Raw genomic sequence first — 23,080 nt, 5'->3', positions numbered from 1 at the left:
GCTCCTTCTCTGTTCTTTTTAACCCAAACTCCACGAACAGTTTAATACCATGATGGAGAACTAGGTTGTGCAGTGTGGCCCAAAAGGTGGGGAGGAGGGGGAGAGCAGGAATTAACCCTGTGGCACGAAGTGAGCAGAGATCCCAGCACAGGGCAGGGACTGCCAGGATCTGCTCTGCAAAGGCTGGGGAAAGTAGATGAAAGCTCAGCCCTGCCTGCAGGCAGGAGGGAGTTAACTGAGAATTAACAGAATTATCACCTCTTTGCTCTTCTGCTCCTCCCTTTTAGGAAATCCTCAGTCTTGAAGAAAGGAGCTGGTTTTACAGAAGCAGAGGTGACCCTAGGAGCTGGAGAGGCTGCTGGGACGGAATGGCTGCCTGCTGGAAGCCCTGCACCAGAGGCTGAGGCTGCTCCCTGGGGCACAGGAGGTGAGTGAGCAGGTTGAGCCAACGCTGCTGTGCTTGATGGTGATGAGGAGCATGTCAGCAGCAGCAGATTGCAGGGTGGCCATGCCTGAGCAAGCTCCCATCCTGCCACCTCAGATGTGTGCAATAGGAAGGGTGGGCTCATGCCCCTGGCAGAGAAACGGGTGCAAGTCTGCACCCTGTACAAGCAAGCAGTTTTGGTATGTTGGTAACAGACCCCGTTCACAGACCAGGTGAGAGCAAGAGGCATAAGGAGCAGTGTGAGAGGAACTAATCTAAAAATGAACATTTTCAAAGGAGCCAAGCCAGTCCACACTGCCCCAGGATGTTCACCTTGCCTTTCAGTGGGGACGCAGTCCCTGACGAGTTGCATTTGCCCAATCCCTGACCTTTTAGGTCAGTGGGAAGAGTCCCAGGCAGTCAGCAGACTTGGGAAGAAGCCCCGAATGACAGAGAAAATTAGACTTTGGGATCTTTGAACTGTTATTGCTGTTTGACTCATGGCTTTGGGTATTCTCCTCTGTGTGCAGCTGTTGGGAGAACTGGGGGTGGCTACTAGGAGATGATTGAATACATGTGACATCCCTGAGGTAAAAGAGCTCTGTGGTGAGGCCTTAAAATGTTACAGCAATCCTAACAACCAGCAACTCTGGTAGGCGTTGCTGTCCTGCAGGACTGTGTTTGGGGGAGCAGACATTGGCTCTGTTGTGAAATTCCTTGAGTTATTTGCAAAGTGATAACACTCACCACCCCCAGTGTTACATGAGCAAGGTCAAAGGAATGGTCTGTTACCCCCAAGAAATTTACTGCTTATAAAAAAAAAAGAGAAATAAAGGGGCTGTTGTAAGTATGAAATCCTGAAAGGAATACGGGTGGTGAAGGCCAGGCTCCTCTAGCTGCTTTTAGGTGCCTTCTCAAATGGAGCTGGCTCTTTGAGAAGGGTTTTACTGAGGTGAAACAATGAACTCATCTTCTCCAGAAGTTAGGACTGAGTGTACCTGCATCCTTGTGTAGCCACGTCCTTTCTCAGTTGTACAGAGAAAGAGGCACTTCGCCTCTGACTGCTGTCAGGCTGCAGCTAAGGCAGCCGCACGGCTGTGCTGCTCGCAGCTGCTGGATCCTCTCTCTTCCCAACTCCACTTCTAAGAGGGGTCAGAGTCAGGGCAACAAAATGCCAGGGAAAACTTTCAGCAGTGATAGCTGTAGTTTCCCCTCCATCTGCAGAACTGAAAATGGAGAGAGACCAATAAAAAGTCTGCAACCTCACAATGATAATAATAATCCCCAATTCCCTCATAGTCAGTCTCATCACACCCCACCCTTTATTTTCTTCTCCAGCAGGAAAATGTTTCCCCAGTGTTGCTGGCACCCCTAGCAGGACAGATCCGGTGCGGGAGTTGTGCTGGGGGTCAGGCAGAGAGATAGCATGAAGGGCTGGGATGGAGCGCTGGGTTTCTTTCAGGACAGTGATTCAGATCATTGCTTTGCCAGATCTTTTTCCACGTGACCCTAAGACTGCCTTTTAAAGCCCTCTCTGCCTCCATTCTCTGGCAATTAAATAGGATAGTACTTTTGTCTTTGGCTGTTTGGGTTATGAGCTCTTCATGGCAGAGGCTGTTCCTTCTTATGCTTGTGTACATCTCCTGGCGTGCCTGGTCCTGGCTGTAGATGCTACTATGATATCCCTTTTAATGAGAGAGAATAAGCACATGTTCTCTCTCTGCTTAGGATCACCCAGGTCTTGCCCTTAAGCTTTCCTGTCATAGCAGTTGCACCAGGTTCAAGAAGACAGGATTTGATTTTAAATTGTCCACATGTTAAAGCACAGCATGTGTTGTACTGGCCAAAGTGTTCAGCAACCCTGAACTTCACGCAAACCCATTGCCCGAGCTGGAGGTGAACACAGCAACTTCTTCAATATAAGCCTAAATAGAATCGCTGCACAGCACAAATTAGCCAGGTGAATTTGCAAAAAAAAAACCCATGGGGCAGTCTCTGCTCAGAGAGGGAGATCCCTGAAGGTTGTGTCTCAGCCCACAGCATGCTTGGGGACAGGCTGTGCATATGCTGAGCCACTGGGTCCCTCTGGACCGCTGGGCTCTCACTAGCAGAGCTGGCTGTAGAGCTGTGAACAGGTGTTGCAAATTTTGCTTTTTATTTTTTACAATCAAGGCAAGACCATCTGTTATGCTCTGAGGTCATTAATTATTTCCAGGATTGCCAGGAAATAGAAAATACTTCTGCAGTGTACAATGTGTAGGGCAAACAAATAATATACATACATATGCAGGGAAACAGGCCAGGGTGTAGTACTGTATGAAATATGACCGTGGAGTGGGTTCCAGCAGTTTTGCCTTAGGAAGCTGCACAGCTGTTTCAAGCTGTTGAGCACTTGGGGAGATGATCTGTATTTGCATGACAAAGGCAAAAACAACATAGTTGTCTACCTTACCTCCTTTTTCGTGCCACATGCAGGGGTGCCTTCCAGCTCCTTCTTCAGGTAGGGGCCAAGACTGTCCCCACCTGCAACCAAGGATCTCAGAGGTGTTATCTTGTCCCTCACCTCAAACCCATCTCCTATCTGGAGACCTTGGTGTTTTGGGCCGTAGCCCAAAAAACCAAATGAAAGCTTACTGAAGCCAGCAGGAATCTTTCCATGAAATGCTCAAGGGTTTGCCTTGGATTTCAGTTGCTTTCTGCAAATCCAATCCAAAGCCAGTGGAATGACTCTGCTTTGGGATGCTCACACTGTCCCTTTGAGGAATGTTTCAGATGTTAGGAAGAGCTCGTCTCCAGCTGGGAAACAGGGCCCTACCAGGAGCATGTGAGGTCCCACAGACTTAATCACCCCTGAAGCCTTAACGAAGCCCTTGTACAGGGCAAGGCCACTAAATGCTGTCTAAAATCGGGTACAAACCATCCCCTGCTCACGAGGCAGCCTGGCGTGCTGGAGCAGGGCTGTGACGTGCTATGCTCACGCAGTCTTCCAACTGGCCATCAACATCTGTCTCAAGGAAGCCATTGACCTCTCTGGGACAGGCAGGATGAGGCTGTTCTCCTGAAGCAGTTATCAGGAGTCTGACTCAAGTGGGAGGTGAAATGGCTTGTGATAAAAATGTTTGGATGTTTCATTTGCAGCCAAGAAAGGGAGCTTAGTTTTCCTAGGCTGGTGCAGGTCTCCTATGCTTTCACAGTTCGGTTTTTTGTTTTGACACTATCAAGACATTTCATTTTTATTTACTACTTTACTTCTTTGATGGAGATCCGTTTGTTAGAATATTACTTCAGTATGCTATATGCCATGCTATTTTTATAGTATATTAATAGTCTGTTCTATTTTTTTTAGTGTTATTGCAACAAACTATTTCTCCATCATTGAAAAGGAGAAGTTTTATGTTATTGGAAAAAAAATCAGCATTGCTAAAGCAAACTATACTGATTTTTTCTGTTTTGTTTTGTTTTAAGAAACTCACTGATTAATTTCCACAATACATTTTTTATTTAATTTGCCTTATTCCATCTAGGAGTTTATACAAAAACTTTGAGACTTTTCAGAGAACAAAAATTACACCTGCCAACCCACCTGAGTGTGATTTTTATTTTATTTTATTTTTGTCAGAGATCAGGATGCATCCATTTCACTTGTGCAGGAGTCCCTTTGTTAAACCTATTTCTTAATCCATGTGGTTTGGCAATAAGATAATGCAGTAATTTAGCATTACTGCTTTTGCATCAGTTATTAAACATACCTGTTACAACAGCACACAAGGGCTTTAACTGACCCTGAGGCTGGACACTGTACAAAGAGTCCCTGACTAGAGTAATTTCATAAAACAGCCAAGAGAGATGTTATTAATCCTCCTGTTTTACATCTGGGGAGCTTGGGAATGGAGAGAAGAATTACTTTCCAAAAGTTGTGCAGGGAGTCAGAGGGAGATGAAACCCTGAAGTCCCTGGACTTCTATGCAGCAACAGGACTCCCAGCAGCTCCAGCAGGTGCTACCTGTGTTTCCTCCTCTGTCTTGCTGATGGTTTCTCCAGATCCCAACCTTCTCTAGTGAGAGACCTTGTAAAGCTGTTTCAGGAGCAGCCACTCATTCCTGTTTAAAAATTTTCTTTTTCCTTGAGGAAACAGAAGTTTTCCTCCATCTCTTAAAATGTGTGGTATCTTCCTTCTAGCATCACAGGAAAACAGTCATAGAATCATTTCAGCTGGAAAAGACCCTCAGGATCATTGAGTCCAACCATAAATCTATATGATCCTGCATAAATTTGTATTCTCAACAGCTTCATCCCATCCAAAATTCTTTTGCTGAAGGTTATCCCAAGAGTGGATTTGTTCAGAATTAGTGGCTTACCAGAATTATTCCAAACTTACTATAAAAGCCAGATTTGGGAGTAAGAAAGTGCCTGAACAGATTATTGCAGTTTGATGGTCCTGCTCAGGTGGATAAGTCCATCTTTGTACCATTTGTGTGGCCTCTGATCCACTTCATCCGAAGGACAACCTGACTCCACTGCCAGCAAACTTTTTAACTCCATGTGGGTGAAAATGGATGAAATTATGAGGACTGGCCTGTCATATTGCAACACAAAGGTAAGGGTTGCAATATTTGTCTCGTGCTGAAGTAGAAATCTGGTGCAGTGGAGTTTGTCTTGAGGTGGAGACTGTAACTCCTTCCTGCTCTGGATATGGGCCTGTGGCCCCACGTGAGGAATCTGAGGGCACTGTTAGTAGATGCACAGCACTGTTAGTGCTTTAGGACAGATTTACACATAGGGTGACTGGAGACAGACTACCCTGCAGCATGGTTTGTTTGGGTTTACAGATTTCAAAGTGTTCTAATCGCCTTTTAAACAGCTATTTCTTTATTCAAGGAAATCTGCCTCAGGCTTTCTCAGTTTAAATTCCAGATTCCCATGGAAATACTGGAGTCTGGGGACATTTCAGGCTGACATTTTTAAGTTGTGATGTCTTGCCGCTGTTCAGAAGTGCTGGATACTACATGGAAAGCAAATGCTAAAGTAAAAGATCTTAGGAAAGGGTTTGCCTTTAATTTTGTTTACAAGATGAGAAATTCAGTCCAGTCTTTAATCATATTGCAGTTACCCAGGCTTAGAATAAACAGTCTGTTAAGATAGCGTGATAGCATGCAGCTTGCCAGGGGTCTGCTTCATTCAAATCTCACCTACCAAATCTTTGGACCAGGCCAGCTCCATTCTTCATGTATGTTTTTAGCATTCTGTGAGCTTTCTAGGAAAAAAAAGTATCCTATTACAAGGTCCTGCAACCAAATATAGTTCTAACTCCTACACTACAACATTTTTTATGTGCTCTTCAAAGCAAATCCATTGAAGCAGGATACTGTTAATAAAGCTCAGGAGAAACAAGAGGTCAAGTGACATAAGTAAATAGACCTTTCAGTCTCTTTGGAGCTCCTATTCAAAGCCAAGAGGAGTTTATCCCGACAAAAACACTGGTTTTAACTTTGGAGGTTGCTCTTTGAACTGGGAAGAACCACTTCACGCTAGTAGATTGCAAAAAAGACACTTATGTACATCTTTTCAGTGCTCCCAAATGTATCCTGGGACAATTCCTATTGTTTTAATATACTTTTCCATCAAAATAAATAAACCCAAAATGAGTATATTTAAACCTTTGGTGTCCTCTAGGCTTGTGACAGCTTTTTAACATGCCAGTAGTAGAATCACTTGTAACATAAGATGAATTGTCATTGTTTTTATTTATCACGTAATAAAAACTTACATTGGAGAGTTCTTGTGGTAATACAAGCTCTCTCATTTGGGCAGCAAGAAAATTCAGTGAATTTAAAAGAACTTCAGCTGGTAAAAATTGATTCTTCCTGAAATCTGTCCAGTTTCACCTGGCAGCCTTCTGAGAGAGTATGCATTTATCTTCTGTGGCACATGTGGCTTCACATGGAGATGAATGCCAATCAGTATGTAAGTCCTAGACCTTTTTTGTTATTTCTTAGGTTCATACATCACTTCTGAATGGAGTCCAAGGTATTTAATCTGAGGAAGAGTTTACATGGTATGGCAGCTGGCCAGGGCTATGTTTACCTAAGGAACCTCTATTTCTAAAATCTGCTGGTGTGTTGGGCTTTTTGAGCTTTTTTTCTGTTTTGTTGTTGTGGTAGTGGTGGTGGTGCGTTTTGGTATTGTTGTTTTGTTTGGGTTTTTTGTTTGGTTTTGGTGGGTTTTATTTTGTTTTGGTTTTGTTTTTGTTTGTTTGGGTTTTTTCCTCCTGGAGAGAAATCCGTGGTATCACTTTCTTTTGCACATAGCCCTGTGCTTTTAGCTGACTTTCCACTCTCCAAATATCTGTAATAATGCCAGCATGCAAGATACAGCAGAAGTTCTTATCTGGAGGAGCTGGTGCCTGCATTTGGGATGTCTGTTATGTATATTTGGTAGTGGGTAGGGCTGGCTTCCCATCTTCTGCAAGGTTTTCACCAGCTGTATCTTTCAGAGTTTCGGATAGGTGCCACCAAGACGCATGTCTGCCCTAGCTGATGGAGAGCTGCACACAAGGGAAGCCATCTGTACCCAACACCAATGATCCATCACCTTCTGTCTTCATGCAACACATTGTGGGAAGCTGTTTAGTGATGCTATTACACCACTGTTTTCATCAGGATGAGAAACCAGCTGTAAGGAAGATGACTGTGGCTGAAAATTTCATTTCTCATGGCCCACCCAGCTTTGTGGTTTGTCTCTTTACCTCTTTCATTCAATAGCCTTGAACTGCTTGTCAGTATGGGGACTGCCAGCGGTGATGGAGAAGTGTACTCATTTCTTGGCAAAGATGTTTTTCATGCAACCACAAACTCAGAGCACTCCTGTAACACTCGTTGCTCCCCTGCCGCTTCCTGCCTACTCCCAGTGTCCAGAAATGACCTTACAGGGACCACTTGCAGGTTTTTCAGGCCTTCAGCAAGGTTACCCAGAAACAGGAGAACTTTTGTGGAAAAAGCACGCCGCGCTGAATTGGGCATTGTCTCAAAGTCTTATATCTAATTGAAATACCTTGGCATGGGCACTGTGTCAACTGTGGGCTGTCAGCCTTGCAAAATACATATTGTGTGCAAGCCTCTGTGTGCCATGAAACCTCAATCCCACTATTTCCACGTAACCTGAACTTATAATTTCTGCCAAGGAAGATTGAGTTAAGAGAAGCCTATGCTATTCTTCAGGGATGAAAAGGAGTATATGGGAAAACCTGAGCTCGCCCCAGCTTGTTCAGTGTGCAATGAACACTTGTGAAGACAGAATGTGGGATATACTCTGTGGGCACTCTCTCTTTTCCCTCCTTTCGCTTTGTGCCTTTTGCTGTCATTTCCATGGCTGTCATCTTGGTCACAGTCTTGTTTCGTTTCTCCCCCAGCTAATGAACATGGTAGTCAGACTCACAGAGCAAAAATCTTGCCCTGGTTTGGCTCGAAACATCACTGGTCACTGTTCCCAGCCTTCCCCCAGCCCCTGTGTGGATTTCTGTGTCTGTAGACACCTACGGCTCTTCTGGACTTAAGAACAGCCCTGTGAACCAGTTACATCCCCAGCTCCAAGGGGCTTCCCTTTCCTCCAAATGACTCATGGACTATGTGGATAGAGGCTTCTTCTTCCAGAAGGCTCCCAAAGACACTGAGCATGTTGGAAAAAAGGGCAAAAGTCATTTAGAAATTACTGCATTGCTGGGATAAAATGTAAAAGATTGCCAAGTGGGGTTTACCTTCCCAAGGGAACAGCAAGCTGGCTGACTCAAATATGCATCCCTCCCACCTATCTCTGGACAGACTGACTCACCCCAAGTGGCTGCTTATCTCTGTCTCAATCTGCTATGGAGTCCTGCATGCCTAGCTTGGACTGGGCTTCTAACTTCTAGGATCCTTACTGGATGCTATATTGATTTCTCTTTTCAAAGGAGGTTGGTGCTGTTGCTTAACAAGTGAGTAGATGGTATTTCTAAACACTCATTTGATACACTGAGCGTAGCACATACAGCATAGCACAATGCACAGAGAACTAGAGAGCATTAGGAGCTTGCCCAGGACCTTTTTAGGCTCCTGATCTTAGTGGGTGTGGATGGAAAGAAAACAGCCACTTCTGGAGGGGGATGTGTGGGGAGAGAGCAACCAGAGAACACTGGACACCTGTAGTTCCACTCTGAGGGAAGCACAGGTAGAGGCTCCCCTGGTTTGTGAAACTCTAAACTTAGAAGTCTTCAGTTACACTGCAAAAAATCTCAGTTATATCTATGAGAAGTCTCAGAAGTGCAAATATGTTTACCTCTGATCGGTCTCCTCACTGTCAAGGCAGGAGAAAGTGGCCCCATTTCCATGGTGCCTCTGTTGGTCACTAGTAGCCAACCTAGCTGCTGAACAGTTCGTTTCTGCTTTAATGCTGTACAAGAATAGAGTCAAACATCTAAAACTTCTGTTTTTAAGCCAGGCAAAATTATCTGGGTGTGTGTGAACGAGGCTTGCAAATTTTGGTTAATGTTGTGTTTTATCTGAAGGCAGAGTTTGGATTCAAAGGTCAATTCTCCACAATGCTGAGTGAGAGGAGACTGATTTTAACAAATATACTTTTTCCCATAACTTTTCATATTTCTGTGACTGCTCATCCCTATTTACTGAAAGTAAAGCCCTCACCACAGTTATTACATCATAAACTTAATCTCTCTCCTTGGGAAAAGAAACACTTTTTAGGGAAAAAAAAAAAGAAAAGAGAGGGGAAAAAAAGAAAGAAGGAAGTGTTCAAAGAAGTCCAGAAAGCCTCAGATTCCTCTAGGGTCCGCAGCTGTGCTGTATGTTGTCCCAGCTGAACGGCAGATATTTCCGCTCTGCACATTAATGCATTCAAGGAGAAATCAAAGCGGCTGTATTGACTGTGTTCTGGGCCAAGTGTGTATGTCGTATCTCAAAACAGCCCTGATCTTTAACATTACAGCCCCTTATTTTTCCTTCCTTATAGATCTGGGACTGAGCACGAGCTCTCTGAAGCTCATTATGGTTACCTGCCTGTCAGTGCGTGAAGTGATAGACAAGCCTTCAGATGCTTCATGGTCCCAGTGGCCCAGAAGCCACATCCTCTGCTGGACCATTTCTGGGGATGCAACAATCTTCCCTTCCCTGTTGAGGGGAAGAAGAGCAGCATTTCTCTGATGGTCTCATGGCCATCAAATGTCCTGTTGCTATTGCTGTCTACAGAGGTGCTTCCTCTGGACGCCCATGTTGATGGGTGGCCAAGCGCTGATGGCATTGGGGCAGCCCTGGTGTGGTAGGAAGCCTCTACCAGGTATGTTGCCTCATGGCATTGGTTTATTGGTCTAATGTTAGCTGGCCCCAGATGTTAGCACAAAGCCAAGTTCTGGTGAGTCACATCTGCAAGCAGAAACCCTTGTCACAGTCCCCTTTCCTCATGTCTCTGATGAAACTCTGTGGAGTTGTGACCATGCAGCAGAGCAGAGTGGGGCTGTGTGCCACAGCACCCTTGGTCTTGAGAGCTGGATGGGGGCTCTGCAAGGTGGCAAGTTCTGTCCAGTGTTGCTGCAGAAGTATCTCAAAGCAAAGCAGAAGTGCAATAAGCTGAATATCGGACAAAAATCACCTGGTTACTTCCTTGATGAAGTGAAGATGCGGTAAGCTGGGCTGACCTGGACTGGTTATGCACATGGTTTACCTGGTTCATATATCTTTGAGTTTGGAGCTGCTGCAGCTGCCATTCTAACATACCCCTGCCCTTGTGTTGTTTACTGTCCCTCAGCCTTCAGTGGGATGGGTGGGGTCTTTTTGTGTGTCCCTGTTGAAGGACCATTTCTCTGTACACTGTGATTACGTCTTTGGCATTACGTGATGCTGCTCAGATCAAAGCCGTGTCACTTACTGGCTAGTAAATGATTCACAGCAGTATTTCATGTCTTTACAATAATTTTTCACTCTAACTGTTAAGAAGATTGTTCCAAAATCAGTCCTTGCATCTGCCTTTCTCTTTGTAAGCACTCTAAGCAACCATCACTGAGTGCAAAGAGAACGAGGAGATCTACTGAAAATTGGAAGTCCTGTGGACAGTAGTGTTGTGCAAGAACTTCATCCCTCATCTGTGTCAAATTGCATAAATCAACGTTGGCCAGAAGAAGTGAAATAACAGCTCACTTCCTAAAATGGAAATATCCCCATATGTTGTTCCTGGCAGACTACTCTGGGGACAAGATCAGCAAGTGGTGCGTACTGACTGCAGCACATCCCTCACCACCACCAGCCCTCATGGTGCTCAGGGGAAGGAGAATAGCACTCTTTGCCATAGATCTGACAAGTCATGGGGGACACTGCACCCTATAAAATCCCCTTAATTTAACTGTAACTGCCAATAAATTGACTTTAACCTAAATAGTGTATCTTGCTTGAAAAGAAGCTACTCTGGGATCCAGCCTCTGTTGGTTGGTTTGTCACTGCTCACGTTGCTCCGATACTCCCCAGGGCTTAACAACTGTTTCAGGCATGTTGTTAGCACAACAAATTAAAACGGCAACTTGGAAAATTCTGTAGTGGGAGTTTATTTGCACAGTTTAGTGGCAGAAAACTCTTCTTCAGTGGCAGAGAGCAGTCAAGGGCCCATCCATGCAAGGTGGAAAAGTGGCTGGTGGGTGACAGTGGAGGACACTCAAATAACACCAGGGGACAGCTCACCCTGGGGATGTTCTGTCAAGGCCAGGGCAGCAGCTCAGAGCTGCCTCCGGAGCCGCTAGGTCCTCTCTCTGCTTGGGATCCCAAGATTGCTGGTCATCTTTCATTTAGTTTTAAGTACTCTCACCATTTTTAGCCCTGCCTTGAGGCTTTGGGCAACCTGACCTACCTGAAGCCCAAGGTGCTGGTCACAGTTTTTGTATTTTGTTTTTTTTCCTTAGCTGGCTGCAGCAGGATTGTGTCATACAAATAAGATATTTAGCCAGATAGACTATTTGTTTAGCAATAGCTCTGGACGCTATTTCCTACCAGATATCCTTGAAGCTGGCAGAGTATCTTGCCCACAGCTATCTGTCAATTGTGTAGTTGCTGCCTTGTCTGTGGATGACATTTGTTCTGATATTGCTTCCAATATATCTGAGTATTTTTATCCATGTAAGGACTAGGGAACTGAATTGCTTGTCCTTTCTCATGAAGTTCCCCATAATTCAACCATTTGACCAATGCAAGCTGTTACTGTGTCGTTAACTTCTCTCCACATTCATTCTCTTGTTAAGACTTTGCTCAGACCCTCATCTCTCCAGAAGCTTTCCTCCCACACATTTTCTTCCCAGAAGCTCCTTGACGGTATCTGTGGACCTGTTGTCTTGGCTTCCTGGAGCCCTTTGGCAAAACTTGTTTCTTTTGTGATGCATCATGGAGTTTAACTGTTTGCTCCTGCCGTCTAGCTCAGTGTGGTATCTTTATTTGTCACTCCAGCTTTTAGCCCTGAGGTGGACTTCTTTGTATCACCCACCTCTTACATCTCCTGTAGCCTGACCTTCCGCATGGCCTAGTGGAGATCTTCAAGACCTTCAAAGCAGGTATGCAGAAATCCATTTTTCTACATCAATGGAAACTGCAACCAGTCCATAGCTTAGTTTTGGAACTAAATCTGGCACCAGTAAAGCCAACACCACACATCCCGTTCTGTCTCATATCATGCCTCTATGCAGATGTTCCTGCTGGGGTGTTAGGCATGGCTGTTCAACTAAACCAGAGTTAGTTGGCAAGTCACTGACCTTCATCGTTCACATGCACAGTCCTCATTTACTCCTGTCCTGAATGTGTGAGCAAAATATAAGCAAATCAGAAGACATGCAGGTCTAATCCATGTCAGACTGCTACTAGAAGGGGTGGCAGACAAGCAGCAGAACCAGGGACGTTGGTATCAACAGGGAGCATGTGGCTGTTTTCAGGGACTTTTGTTCCAGAAAAAAAAATCAGCAGAACCATTCATTCACATCTGACCCTGATTACTGCAGTTAGTTTGTGGATTAACATGTTATGTGTCTCTAGATATAGATATATACACATATTATATAAAGTTGGGTGGTTCTTCAGCAGAAAAATTCATGCAATGGACATTTGCGGATGTGTCTTCCAGCACAATGACCCAGCCAAGCTGCATATGGAGATGGAGGGTGGAGAAGGGAGGTTTAGTGTTGGGAGGGCTGAATTTCAGCTGCCTTTGCTCCATGGCAGACTTCACTCCAGCACCCTCCTGAGCACTAACTGCAACAGAGAGTGGTTCAGATGGTGCCAGCAGCCAAACTAGAAAAAAACCAAACCAAAGCAAAAACTCAAACAACAAGGGAAGCATTTAATGAGGTTTTCTTTTGATTTGTTTTTTTCTTTCTTTTCTTTCAGAAATAGGAAAAATGAGAGTGAAAACTGTATCAGTGACTAGGATTGTGGAGCTGCCCAATTTTAATATACAGCCCACAGATCTGGGGTCTACACTGAAATCCCAGCTCATAGGGAGTTTCCAGTCCTCCTGGAGAAAGATTCACTGGTAAACTTCAGTATGAAACCCCTAAACTCCACGGGAATAAGTGATATAAAGATGTCACAAACTTTTCTTCAGAAATACTAACTTTTAAGGAAACATCAGGATTTTCCTACCATTTGACTTGTTTTTTTGAAAGGACTGCAACCCGAGATGGAAGCGCAGTTTCCCAAGGGTGGTGGGAAGGCTGAGGGGCAAGAGCAGAGGGAGATGAGGTCTTCAGCATCGGCTGCTGTAGGGAGGGAGCATCTGCCTCAGCTCCAATGTGCTTGGGAAATACTTGATAACATGAACTTCTTTTCAAAATCCTCACCTTGCATCTTTTTCCTCTTTGCTTATTGGCCCGAAAGTTTAAGGCTGTTTTGGAACTGGAGGTTCCTTTCCTTTAAGTATGAAGGTGGCCATGTGGCTAATGCTTGCTTGCCTGGACACCTTACCTAGGGGGTTATTCCCCTTTTTGCTGTACCTCTCTAGCTGGGATTCAGTCCGTCAACAGGCTTCGAATGTGGTTGTTTTTCATTTCTGTCCTCCTTGGCACACGAGGAACATAAGCCATGACTAAACTTTTCTGGCTTCTGTGCCAGCGCAATCGTGTGAGAGGTTCAGGGGCTGAAGAAAACGCTGAAGAATCACATCTAAAATAGGAGAGCTTTTTGCTCGTCAGGCTGCAGATGAAAATGAGCAATCTCAGGCAAAATTCAGGCGAAGGTTATTTCTCGTCAGCTGGCCAAAAACCACCCAGTACTGGTCAGAAGTAGCAGCAAGAGCAAAAGGCAAATGTCCTGCTCCAGCAGCCCTGGATGGTGTATCGCTGGAGAGAGATGCAGATGGGTAGTTGTTTAAGGACTAGCACAATGAGGCCACGTGAGCTCAGGGAAATTTCTGTTATTCCTAAGCTGGCCAGGTCAGCTGAGGGTTATGTCAGAACCACTTGGTCAACAAACTCTGTGAGCTTGATCCAACAGAAGCTGTGAGTCCAGGAGCTCCCAGCTGGTGTCCAGCACAGTGCAGGCTTGCGAGACTTCAGCAGCAACCTGAAAATTAAGAAAAAGGCTGATACTGATAGTGAAATCAGGGAGATAACAAAGTAGATACGTCATTTCTGCATTACTTGATGACTCTAGAAATAGCTGACCAAGACACTGTGTATATCTTTTTTAAAATGCAACACTTATATACGCCCTTTTCAGAAACTGCGGTGCCTGCTGAAGGCGCTGGCAGTAGTCGCTCTGCCCTACCATAATTAGCAAAGGCTTCTCTCAAAGCTGTCAGTGAAGCTGTTTTCTTCTTTGTGTTTCTGTTAATGAGGCTGGTTTTGGCCTTGGGTATAATTTCATTCACTGTGTGTGGTTTCCTTTTCTGTCCCAAGAGGCAACTGGGGAGTTGCTGTTTGGTCTGTACTGGAGCACCCCAAAGCCAATGCAAAACCCACCTGGAGGACAAAGACAGAGTCCTGGTCCCAAAACCTGCAGTCTAAGTTGATTCTTGCAGCCTCGTGATTGACTTAGCTCGGCTGCAACATTTTTAAAAAATATATAAAAACATCCTGCCATCTTGTCTCCCTGGTGATGCACACATGCGAGTTAGGTTACCCTGAGAGGAGCCAAGCTGTTCTCTTTCCTGTGCCCTGAGAGGGATGATGGGCAATGTCAAGGCACTAAGATAAGTGTGTCCTCACACATAACACCCTAATGGCCTTCCTAGGACTGAGTTCCCTATAATTCTTGCAAAGTCTTTTTGGAGATGGCTGGAGGAACATGTGGTGCATGCTAACTGTCCTTGGCACTGGCACAGGACCTGCTGTCAGTCTTCTCTGCCTTTTCTTCATGTTTTACTACAAACCAATGGAAGGCTTGTAAAAACACTGTCCTGAGGCTTTCGCGTTAAACCAGGTCACACGTCTGCTTCTTCCAGAGACTTGACTCCAGCTGAGCTCAGCTCAGGCAACAGCAAAGGCTGCAGAAACCTCCCCAGTTTTGGTGAAAGAAAAGGTAAAACAGGCTGGTGGGGGGCCAGGCGTCACCTCCCCACATCTTAGTCCAGCAAGCTGGTCCTACATAGGGACCCAGAAAATCCATATCAAATCCTGGCTCATGCCCTGCCTCACTGTACAGCTTACTGTCTGCTACCAATCCCTGAGACTGTGGAGGCTGACCTGGGGGAAGGTTTCTTGTGTTGCTTAGATGGTCGCTGCACCATCAGCAGTGCCGTGCTCTTGCTCTGGAGAGAGGTAAATGGTGCCTCTCACCATTCTCCTGCTACACTTTGGTTTCCCCTTCTGTTTTCTACCTGGCTGTCATTCATTTGAAAGAGTTATGTAGCTATCTGTTGTTGCCTGGTCCTCCCTACCATCTCACCTCCACCTCGTTGGCAGAGGGTGGGATTTGTGCTGGTCCTGTGGCCCTGCCAGACACGGGGCTGGACATCCCTGTGTGCACTCAGGGCTGCACGAATCCTGAACAGCAAATAGTCCCCACCCAAGTTGTCTGAAACTGTTATTTTGCAAGACTGGAAAAAGTAAATGTATAAATGGAAGAATTGGGTTTTGTTGTTGTTGTTGGGGGTTTTTTTTGTGTGTGTGTATATTTTGTACTAGGCAAATAAACCACTTAATAAAATCATTGATCCCAAAAGAAGTAAAAAATGCAATTGAACCACAAGGTGCTATAAAGCAGTTAGTACATGAGGTTATTAGTGTTTTAGAACAAGGACTGCACCGGGATGATGGAGTTTTTACACCTCTCCCAAAGGCTCATGACAGATGAGGAGAGAAGAGCATCCTCTGCTGCTGAGAGCACAGAGGCCACCTGTGTGGGTATAGGCGGAGGTACAGAGCCATGTGGAGGAGACACTGTGTGCTTAGATCTATCTGGACTTAGAAATCTTGTTTTTTGCTCTATTCCTTCTCTTTTTGTCCCCTCTCCTGAGCACAAGAGACTGATCCTCCACCACTGGCATAAGCGAAGGTTGTGGTGTCCTGTCCTTGTAGGAGGGCAAACACAGGAATCCCAACACGTGAGCTCTGTTGTTATTGTCTTCTCTTGGTGAGACAAACTGTTAAAAGCCTTAAATGAAAGGCACCTCTAGGGAGACGCTTTCAGCCAGGATATAAATCAAAAGTTCACCTCATTTTTTCCCTCCCATTTGTGCCAGTGTTTTAATTCTGTTTGATTTGGCAACCTGCATTCATTTTCAGAATATTAAATAACTGAATTAAACAATTATATCTTTTCCTTTGCAAACTTTGTTCCCTGGCTCATTGCCAGGTTTGGATCGGGATTGGGAACAGCTACTTCTTTCAGCAACAAAAATATACAGCAAAGAGTGGGCTGGCTTCTTGATAATCAGCCTGGCTGACTGACACATGTGGGATGTGTTCCTGAGGAACAGTTGTTGAGGGCTTTTCTTGAACGGTGGGTGAGCATTCTGTCCCACATCACTGTCCCCTCTGGCGGGGATGTTAGAAAGAAGAGTAGGGAGAGAGACTTCGGGTGGGATTTTTGAGTCAAAGCCTGACGTGTTTCAGTGCCACTTGTCAGCCCTGGCTTTGTTGGCACCCAATGAACGTGGAACTGAGCAGCACTCACATGGTTTCTCCTTTGAGGCTTTTAATGGATTTCAAAGAACTTTGCAGGACTGTTGTGCTCGGTTACACACTTAGTAATATTAAAGCCAGGCTCAGTAAGCTTAAGTCTATCCCAAAATCCAAATAATGCAAACCTAGTTTTGCAGCAGTATGAAACAGGCTCTTTTGTATGGGTGGTGTGTATTTAGGGTGATATTTAGACCTATGGTGATTGTTTCCAGCTTCTGAAGTCCCCTTGCAGTCCCCCAGCATAGCACATTGTTGCAGATGATTTTTTTCCCAAAGAACTCATGTCTCCTCACCACTGGTGCAAGCTGTAGAAAACCTGGCTGCTCCCAGTGTTGCAGATCGCCCTGCTTCCCAACCATGTTCACTATATTGCATTTCACCCATCTGCCAGCTCTCTGCTTTTTCTCCCTCCTTGGGAGATATTAGAATCAGCCTGTGGCTGAGTTTGCACCTTGTAGGGATGAATAAGCCCATCTGTCCCCATGCACCCTTGCAAAAGGCTCTCAGCAATTGCATTTGCCAACTGCACCAAGGGGACGAATCCTCCAAAAAGGTGTGGTTCTGTGCAAGCCTGAACTGTTTTAAAAATTAAGCAAGCATGCAGGAATATCTTTGACTTCTCCACCTGTCAGCCTGGCCTTGTTAATACATCCCTGCACGCTGAGTGCTGGGCTCTACCTGCTTCTTATCTGTGTCTGTGGTGGGGAAGGATCTTGGAAACCTTGCTGCCAGCTTGAAATTGCACCCTCCTCCTTGGGATTTGAGCTTTTTCCTGCCCTTGTGAGAAGCAATTGGGGTATTTAGGCTTTCATTGATTTTTTTACTTTCAAGCGGTTTCATAAAAAATACTTGTTTTCTCCTGTCCAGAGGGCTAAGGGAGGGAGGATTAAGGTTTTCAGCTTTGAATCAGTTCAGAAGTGGGACAGGGACGTTTTTTCCAGCACAGCCCAGCAGCGTGTGGTTCCCTGCCAGCTTCACGCCCCGAGCGGCTGCCAGGAAAGTTGGGCTCTCACGCTTGGCTTTTATTTGCTGCGAAATATCGCCTGTATGTTTCTTCTGAAAAAAAAAAAAGACGGGGAAAGCAGCCAAATAACGAGGGTTTTGAGGACACGTTTTCAGCCCAGCAGTCAACTCTGTGCTGCTGGGAAGTGGAACAGGGATTTTGGATGAGCAAAGGGCTCTGTTGTGTCTTTTCATAGGGCAAAGTCCCCAGGAAAACAGAGGGGGCAAAGTTAAAGTAAAGCTCCAAGTTTTTCCCATATTAAGGTATTGCTAAATTAGGTATTACTAGAAAGCGCTGAGTTTCTTTAAGCCCAGCTTGGGCAGTCGGTCACTGTTTCAAGAAGGTGCTTGGCTGTCTCTGTAAAACTTGAGAAACCGCATGGTACGGTAAAGCTTTCTGCAGAAAATAGTGTAGGTGAAGGAAAAAGATACTAATTGGAGAAAATTACTAGAAATTCTGCCTTGGATCAGCCAGTAGCAACCACTGAATCTCTGGAAAATGGCACAGCCAAGGGCTCAGAGTGCTGGATGGGTTATTGGCTTTTTTTTTGCTGTTTCCTGAGGATTAGCCACGTTGGTAGGACTGCAGTGGGCATCCAGTGTGTAACTGTTTCAAAGCTTGTTTAGCGGCTTTTTTAATGACTGGGATGTTACAAATGCACTGTGAGTTTAAAAAAAAAAAGAGACCATATGTTGTTTTTCAAATAGCTTCCTGAAAGCAGCTCATAGCCAGGAAAACAAGATTGCTGGATAAAATAAGTGGTAGGCATCTGAATCGCTCAGAGTCTAACCTAGTGTATTTTTCTCTTTTCAAAGCAAAGCACCTTGGGGCTGCCCTGTACACGGTGCATCTCCTGGGTGTCCCTGGTGTGCTGGACAGGGAGGGTCTTGCTGCTTATGACTTATGGGGGTTTGAATCTGTCTGGGGCTGCATTGGCCACATTGGGCCTGCAAGGAGGTTTCCTCCCTCCTAAGGACTCATCCCTTCCCCAGCATTTGGACACCTGAGAGCTTCCCCAGCTGCCAAGAGCCCTGCACAAGGATCAGACTGTGTCTGGGATCAAAACAAGCTGGGGCTTTGCTGCTGCACTTTCCCTCCAAAACGTCAGTTTGTGAAAGCTGTAAGGCTGCAATAAGGGTTTGCTTAGTGAGCCTCTGGCAGTGCCTGGCCTTACAAGACGTGGCCATAAAGTATGAAGTATTTTCCATTTTAAACAATATACACATACATATATATATATATATTTATATTTACCCTTGGTCTAGGATATAGCATAGTGTCAGTAAGAATTGGATGAGTTTTGCTCTCTCTTGCTCCCACCCCACCAAAGCTTTGATCTCCCTGCTCTGTGAGGAGATGCTGATGGGGTTCAGCACTGCTTTGTGAGCCCTTGAGCCTCTCCAGAGAGTAAATAACTCAACCTCTCTGTATAAAAAATTATGAAGCCACCAGCTACAAATAAATGGCCCTGAAAATGGTCTACCGTCAACTGGATGTGTTGGCAAGAGGTCCTCACAGCATGGTGGTTCCCCTCCAAAAAAACCCACAAACATTTGACAGCTCTTCCTCCACTTGCCTTGCAGATGACTCCGAAATCAGAGCAGCTGACCTCTCCTGCCAGGAGGGTGAAGGACCACCATCATCATCACCAGCCATGTTTCCTTAAGGCAGGTACTGGCTGGACACAGTGGATGGCTCTACAGTGGAGACAGGTGAGGTGTCCTCCGCAAAGATGGGTTTAATGTATAGAAGCTGCTACATAATCTCTAGTGTCAGCAGGTGGCACTCCTACTACTTGCTCTCTGCACATACAGGGCTGCATGGGAACTGAAACCTGCAGGGTGTCTGGCCCCAGAGCAGGACAGGTGTCTGGGGATGGGCAAGTCTCAGTCCCTGAAGCTGCTGCACTCACTGGAACTTGAACTGTTGAACTATTTCTGCCCTCTGATTCCCAGCAAGGTTGTTAAAATTAGAGACACCCCCCCATCCCCCCAAAAAAAAATATATAACATATATATATATATATATTTTTTTTTATATATATATATTTGCCCTTGGTCTAGGATATAGTATAGTGTCAGTAAGAATTGGATGAGTTTTGCTCTCCAGATTTTCAACACTGATATATAATCCTAAACAGCAAAACAATTATTTTTCAAAGCTCGCCCAACTCCAGGACATCTGAGCACAAAAATAAACAGGCATCTGAGGGGAGCCGAGAAAGGGCAGTCGGCCCCATCAGCGAAGTTGTGCAGCAGCTGGCATGGTGACTCGCAGCACAGACAGCCCACAGGGGCCAGTAAGTCACCAAAGGGATGGGCCCAAGTCTCACAGCAGCCGGGAAAGGACGGCCCAAGTACTGCTAATTGCTTTGTATAGTGGCTGGTTCGTCAGGGAAAGGGCTCTTCACCAAGGACAGGGAGATTCCCATACACCACAGCTCTGCGGGCTGTGTGAGAGGTTGCTCTTGTCCCACTGCTCACTGTCAAATAGATACGCAAAATATTTTAGACTCACAGGTTGGTTTTGTTCTGCTGGACCTTGAAGCACAAAACTGTGACCAGCTCACATGCCCTTCACTGCAGCTGGAGCCTGAGGGGTCCTGCTCTGGGCTGCAAGAGGTTTAGGAGATGCTGGTGCAGCCCTCGACATCTCCCCAGTGTGTGGTTTGGCTCGCTCCTTATTTCCAGCAAAGTGGTAAAAGGCCGAGCCCTGGTCTGTGAATGCAACTCAGGAGGAAGATGAGCCCTGGGTTTCTCTTATATATCTATAAGTACCATGCATGGCCTTGAGGAGGGAAGCACTGCATCCACAGAGCCCAACAGGACCATGTGCACAGCAGCAAAGCTGCTGCCTCTGCTCATACCTGACCTAAAACTCCCTCACTGCAATTTAATTGCAATCTAATCTCCACTCCTATGCAAACAGTAATGTACTGATTTTATACACTAACCAGGAATACCCAGGAGAAAAGGCATTTCCCTGCTCTTTGTCAGGGTTTGTCCTTGATTTCAAGGTAGAAGTATTTTTTAAACTCTTGAAAGCATGGGGTGAGTGCAGGAATGTATGTAATGCTTCCTGTGGTTGCGATACTTGGTGCTCATCACTAGGAGGATTAGGTTCATGTTTTCGATAGGAAATGTGTACTAGTGCTGTAAAACTGAGGACTGGAATTGACGTGTGAGCTCATCACATCTTATTCTGCATCAGCACAAGATGTTCCCTGCAGCCCTTTTCCAGCAGATTTCCAACTTGCCATGCGTGTCCCCACCCTCTCATCTCTTCTTGTGGGTGTCACCGTGCGCAGAGTTTGGCTCCTGTTGGTCCTGGCTCTGGCACATCAGAGGGGCTTCAGGCAGTGGTGCAGTGATGACAATATGCCTGTGAATCCAAATTTTCACCTCCAGCCCAGGGTGATAAGCGGTGAGGTCAGGGTGTCCCTGCCAGACCCGCGGATGTGGGGAAGAAGCTGCGAAGAGAAGGGTCGCTACTGCAGAAGGATGGAAAACCCTGTCCTGGTGAGGCTGGGTGAGCCGGTCACCCCATTTTAGGCTGGGATGCACGTGGGGGATGCACAGAGAAGCATCCGCAGGCTTCCCACGGCATGCCTCTGGTTCCCAGTCTAATGAGTAACAACTTAAAATGTGCTTAAACCTCGCTCACTTTTTGCACATTTTCGAGAGATTATCTGGGCTGTGCTTGCTGTCAGGAGGAAAGCCTCCTCATTTGCTTTGCCTTGCTAATAAAATAATTTCCAGAAAATTGCTACTCAGGTGGGATGGCTTCACCGTTTTTGCACAGTTTTCTGGGTCTGGGGTACAACCCGCCTCTACTGCCATGCTCTGCCCAGCACTGAGGACAAGCCAGCCCACAGATGTCCTCTGAGCTGGCTCCCACAGGGCTGATACAAATAAAATCCTGCCTTATAGCTGCTTTTACAGTTCCCAGAGGATGGTTAAGAGGCTTATCAGTGGTTTGTCATACACTGAGGTGTACTGGAGTACCCAAGGTACAGGTGATGGGCGATGTACCAAAATTAATCATGCTGCTTCTCTCAGGTCATGAATGGGGCCACAAAACATGGCCATCATACAAGACGATCAGAGGAATAGATGTTGTACACAAATGCAATGAGGAGTATGTGGGAGTTTGGCGATAGAGTTCACCTGTGGCTGAAGCATATTTCTGCAGAATTTGTGCAGTTTTTCTGGAAAAAATCTAGTGGTATTTTTCACTGGATGGACCAGCTGTGATGAGAAGAGCTAGGGGATGAACTGCCCCGTAGGCTGTCCTGTGGGATCCTGTCTTCTCGTGGTAGTCCTGGTCATGCAGGAGCCAAAGGAGATGACGGCAATCACACAAATATTAAAGTTCTTGATGTTGTTGACCAAATTCTTCTTTTTTTTTTCCACCAGCCTGGCCCTTAGAGCAAGAGACAGCAACTGTAACGTCAACAAGGGACCTCTTCCAAATCTCATGCAGAGATTCATGGTCACAAATCATCTTGACCGACTCAGAGAGGAGACTGGCCAAGCAAGGTCTTAAAAACACTTGCTTTTCCGAAAAACAGCGGGTTATCTACTTGCATCCCGCGTCGGCTGAGTGTGTGCTGTCACTGTGCCCCCGCCACCAGCCTCGTGCTCATCCCTTCGCTCCTCTCCTGGGCGGACAGGTGGAGTCATCTGCTCACACATCTGAAACACACACAGGGCTCACAGCACTTCCTATGGGCTCAAAAGGCTTGGAAGTTGATCTGAGTTTTTCCCCCATTTCTGGGGTGTTGAGGAGGCTGTTTTCAGCACAAAAGGGGCTCCCTTGGCTCGGTGCCCTCCCCTGCTCCCTCTCTCACCTCTTGTCACCTCCGTGCGTTGCTGTAGACCCATGTGGACTTGTCCTCAATTCTTCCTTTTTTCTCTTTTTTTTTTCTTTTTTTTTCTTTATTCTTATATTTTCCTCTTTTCCTTTTAATTTTCTTTTTTCCCTCTTGTCTCTTTTATTTTTCCTTTTTATTTTTCCCTTTTTCCTTTTTTTTTTTTCCCCTTCTTTTTCTCTTTTGTCTCTTTTCCTTTTATCTTTTCTCTTTCGTTTTTTGATTTGTTTTGGGTTTGGTCTTTTTTTTTTCCTTTTTTCTTTTCTCTTTCCACTTTTCACTTTTCTTTTTCTTTTGTCTCTTTTGTCTTCTTTCCTTTTCCTCTTTTCTCTTTTTTATGTTTTCCTGTCTCTCTTACTTTTCTCTTTTTCCTTTTCCCTTTTCCATTTTCTTTTTTCTTTCTCTTTCCTCTTTCCTCTTTCCTCTTTCCTCTTTTCTCTTTTCTCTTTTCTCTTTTCTCTTTTCTCTTTTCTCTTCTTTCTCTTTTCATCTTTCTTTTTTTCTTCTTTCTGTTTTCTTCTTTCTGTTTTCTGTGTTCTTTTTTCTCTTTTATTTTTCCTTTTTATTTTGTATTTTTCTTTCTTCTTTCTTCTTTTTTCCTTTTTTCTTTTTTCTATTTTCTTTTTTGTCTTTTCTCTTTTTCCTTTTATT

The 23,080-nt window shown here is 45.3% G+C and overlaps 1 long non-coding RNA gene across 1 annotated transcript; it reads left to right on the top strand.

The window, feature by feature from the left end:
• On the top strand, window positions 1-22,508 carry LOC139828370 (uncharacterized). Its single transcript, XR_011739887.1, has 4 exons — window positions 1-86; window positions 288-427; window positions 19,143-19,271; window positions 21,975-22,508. It is a non-coding gene; the product is annotated as an uncharacterized lncRNA (long non-coding RNA).
• The last annotated feature ends 572 nt before the right edge of the window (window positions 22,509-23,080 follow it).

This window comes from Patagioenas fasciata, chromosome 7, assembly GCF_037038585.1.
Source record: "Patagioenas fasciata isolate bPatFas1 chromosome 7, bPatFas1.hap1, whole genome shotgun sequence".
Classification (NCBI taxonomy): domain Eukaryota; kingdom Metazoa; phylum Chordata; class Aves; order Columbiformes; family Columbidae; genus Patagioenas; species Patagioenas fasciata.
The sequence above is the reverse complement of the archived record's forward strand: the minus strand, read 5'-3'. Positions and strand labels throughout refer to the sequence as shown.